The sequence below is a fragment of the Oncorhynchus mykiss genome, chromosome 12 (assembly GCF_057628025.1).
Source record: "Oncorhynchus mykiss isolate SJ-2025 chromosome 12, ASM5762802v1, whole genome shotgun sequence".
In the NCBI taxonomy this organism is placed as follows: Eukaryota; Metazoa; Chordata; class Actinopteri; order Salmoniformes; family Salmonidae; genus Oncorhynchus; species Oncorhynchus mykiss.
Window position 1 is genome coordinate 52,154,429 of NC_143033.1, and position 4,644 is coordinate 52,159,072.

Sequence of the window (4,644 nt, forward strand, 5' to 3'; positions counted from 1 at the left end):
AGAGGAAAATTCCTCATATGAATGAAACTGGCAGATCGAAAGAGCAGTGGCGAGAGAGGGGGCTGAGGGAGTGTGGTTTCTTATGTGTTTGTGTGTGTGTGTGTGTGTGTGAGAGAGAGAGAGGGGGGGGGGGATATTAAAAAAGTGAGAGAAAGATGTGTGGTTTCGTAAACATGTGTGCGAGTGAAAAGAGAGGGGAGAAGAGATAGGGCGAGTCATAAAGCCCACCTATTTCTACAATTTATCTTCATAAAATGTGATTTTAACCACACTTTTTGTTTTCATGCATTTATACAATATGGACAATTTTGACTTTGTGGATGTGGTAAAGAGTAAGAACCGAGATTGAATGTCCGTTTCTGTTTCTGGGAAACGATGTCACAGTCCCCAATATTGGCTATACACTCCAAATACACATGTGTATGTGTATTTTATGTGTATTCTGAGAGAATTCTGAGAGAATCACCGTATTTGTATTCATATGTATTAGGGATCCCCATTAGCTGATGACAAGGCAGCAGCTACTCTTCCTGGGGTCCAACCACATTAATGCACTTACATATAACAACATATTAAACAGTACATAATTTAACATTGTTACACCACTACAGTTTTTTGTTGTAAATAAATAGTTATTGTTTTATATAAATACATATATTTATTATTATTATTTTTATTATTATTATTATCATTATAATATGTAGTCCCTTTTGTAAAATCCTATCCAAGTATTCGTTCGGGTTTGATCATCTGTCACGGGAAGACAAGGAAGCCCATGCAGGAATTTAATCGATGCTGTCATGCAGCACTATGCCTTCAACCAACTGAGCAATCTAACAAACAGCCAGCTTTCAAATGACCCAAAGCACAAAGTATACATGTCAAACTAGAGGCAATTACATGAAAAACAATGTTAAAATGGTCCATATCAACCAACAGTCAATTACACTACATCTAAGTATGTGATTTAAAGGGTACCAAATTCTTACATTCCAGTGCTGGGACTTTGCCATGATGCCCTTCATCCGCAGTTAGAAGTGATGTTCCAGGGTCCATCCTTGTAGCCAGAAATCATTGCTCCCTACTCTGTATCTTTCCTGTACTCTGTCACACCCTGCCTGTACCCCGAGTATTTCCTGTACCCTCCAATGGGCAGGTGAAAGCAGAAACTCGAGTGTCAAAGTGTTGGATTACTTGCATGCTTGGTTGTTTTATTGCTCAATCTAATTTATGCTGATTAAATGTTTTAAACATATGCCTAATGGACACATGCTTAAACTCACACACTTTTTGATGGACTTAAACAGCTGCAAATTTTCAAGATATCAAAGTGTCACCAACAAAAACGTAAACAGTAGGCCTATAGCAAATGCAGCATATGGCATCCATTTATGGCCAGCTATGTAAACTCTAACATTGATTTATCCTGCAAGAGATGTCATTCAATTGGTAATATTCATTACCAATTGGGGGGGGGGGGGGGGGGGGGGGCAAGTGTTGGGCCATTTGTGGAGTCCACGTCAGTGAGATATGTTGATTTGGAGTCTGTATATAACAGTGTTTATGATGAAATTAAGATGGAGAAGAGCAGCATAATGCAGAACGCACAGAGACTTCCCTATGATGATTTATTCTATACTAATGTGTTAATAGGAGGCAAAGTGGGAAGTATGAGCTATGATTGACAGTGGGTTGATGGCCTGTACCCTGAGCTCTAGTGTCTTACCTGAGCTGTTGCATGGAGGAGTGTTGAAAAGCCCTTCATTGAGTCCCACAGAGGTGGTTTTGGTTGGTTGTGGTGGGTCGAAGACGAGTCCTTCAGGAGGATGTGAGCTGGAGACGGAGGCGTACGGCTGTAGTGTCGCCGTGCCTACACTGGTGGTTTAGGGCCAGAGAGATGAACTTGTTTTAGGCAGTAATCTCCTAAAAGCACTTACTTCATTAGCTGAAGACAAGTGGATCCCAGTGCAATATGGTTTTCACTCCTGAGAGTATCAGTGGTGAAGAGAGCTAGCTAATCAGCATGATGGCTAATGTGGAGAGATGGACAGACAGTAAAGTATCTGACAAAGTTGGAACTACGGGACTTTAAGGGACTGGGACGCTAGAGCTTACGCAGGAGCACTTAGTCTGGGGCAGACTACGAAACACTCAGAACCTGGTAGTGCTGTCATTAGAGAGCCCAGCAGTTCAAGTACAACACCGAGGTATGTCATGGTAGCGAGGACTGTAGCTATGTTGTGGGGGGATGGGTGGCTTCCTGTTAAAGTGATCAACCATTCTCAGAAGGCAGTGATATTGAGACAAAATGCCACGCTATCCAATGTCCTATCCTGCATGGCTTTAGAGGACTATGATTGTTTGCGTGTGACTGATGATTCACCAACAGCTTTGCAGCGGCATGTGCAGAGAACGACTGACATACTCACTGACCGTCAAGATGACTTGACTCTGACTGATGACGGTTCCAGCCGACTTGACGATGCTGACGGACCTGAGAGTTCAATCAGTTTGGGTGTTTTACGTGACTTACCTTTGACTGATTTTAACGTTAACTCCTGTCAAGTGTCTCCTGCTGGTAAGGAGAAGCTTATCCAGCTCATAGCTGAGTACCATCCCATCTTTTCCTGGCATAAGTTGGATTGTGGAAAAGCTGCTGGCTGTTTTCATTGCATCCGACTCAGTGATGAGAAACCTTTTTTTACGGTGAACCTTACCTCTGTCTACTACAATGTGGAAATGCATAAGGATGATTGGAGATTCACAGCCTTTGCATCACCATTTGGATTGTATGAATACAACCGTATGCCACAGGGGTAATGTAACACTCCTGCAACATTCATGAGGATGATGCTAAACATCTTCCGGGATCAGTACTTTCCTAGCCTGCTGTGTTACCTTGATGATGTCTTGGTATATGTGGCCACTGAAAACCTGGTCTTTGAACGTCTTAAGGCTCACAACCTAAAGCTGGCCCCCAAAAAAGTGTAACTAGTTGCAAAGGTCTGTGATGTTCTTGGGGCATGTCATCAGTGCGGATGGCATAGCTAAGATTCCTGAAAAGGTAAAGGCCATTACAGGCATGATGGAAGCTGACCTGATGGAAGATGGAATTGACATCCCCTCTCAGAAGAAACTGAGGTCATGATGGTGGTGTATTACCAACAGTTCATTAAAGGCTGCGCAACCATTGCAAAGCCTCTATTTGGGTTGACAACTGGGCACAAGGCTCCACGCTGCACAATGAAGAAGTGACGCTCGGCTGACTGGAAAACAGAGTGCAAGTAGCCCTTTCTTCAGTTAAAGCAAGCCTTGCTGGACAAGGTCTTATTGGCCCACCTCAACTTCAACGGACACTTCTTACTGTCTGTGGATTCATCCAGCAATGAATTATGTGCTGTGCTGTCCCAAGTACAAAAAGGGGGATATACAGTGAGAACAATAGCCTTCACGAGCAATTCAGGCTGTGGCTGTGACGGAAGATTGAGTGTGTGTTTGTGTGATTGAAAAAGTGTGTTGTCCTATCATGATGGAATGGTCCCCAACCCTATATCCTACACACCCACCTGAGAGATCCACAAACTAAGGAGAAGTCTTTATCTGTTTTAAAGGCCTACTGCAAGTAGCCTATACACAGCTAAGACAGAAAGATAAACGTGGTCAGAGACCCACTAAAGCAGCACTGCCCCCTCAAGAGTCTGAGCCTGCCTGGCAGGGGTGATAAAACAAAGCCAAAGCCCCCGGATGGATGGGCATAATATAGAAGGAATTTCTCAAAGCTGCTAATGAGAACCTTGACAACCTCGTACTTAGCCTGTGGGGACTCCGGTGGACCCATGGGGAGGGGGTCACACTCGGACAATGAGACAGGACAAATTATTGTGACCCTATTGGCACAAAATAATCGACTGGTCTGGCTGCACAGAGGTGCTTGGGAAAATGGTCACAATGGGGGACCAGTGTGTGTGTGTGTTTCGGGGGATAGGGGTGTATCCGAGCTCCCTCCGCTAAAACTAGACATTGGTTCATCAAATCTTCCCATTCTTGTCCAATTTGGAATGCTTTCTCAAACAGCTACAACTGTACACACATTCAGACATCAAGTATTATCTTGAGTTGGGCTCTGGGATGGAACAACTGTTGAACATCTGAGCTTGTGTTTGTTTGTGGGGAAAGGATGGGGAGAGTGCGTGTATGTATACAACACATGTTGCTATGGGTAATGATGTTAGGGGCAGTATAGGTTGAATCACAATAATTTCTTGCCAAAAATGTAATTTTAGTTATGCCAGTCCTGGTTATAGGTAACAATCCTTCGTAGGAAGTACCTACATCATTAGACATATTATTAGTTAATTGTGGAAATAAATTAAGATATGCAATATTTTTTTTAAATACAGTTGAAGTCGGAAGTTTACATACACATAGGTTGGAGTCATTAAAACTTGTTTTTCAACCACTCCACAAATTTCTTGTTAAATAACAAACTATATTTTTGGAAAGTCGGTTAGGACATCTTACAGACAGATTATTTCACTTATAATTCACTGTATCACAGTTCCATTGGGTCATAAGTTTACAGTGCCTTGCGAAAGTATTCGGCCCCCTTGAACTTTGCGACCTTTTGCCACATTTCAGGCTTCA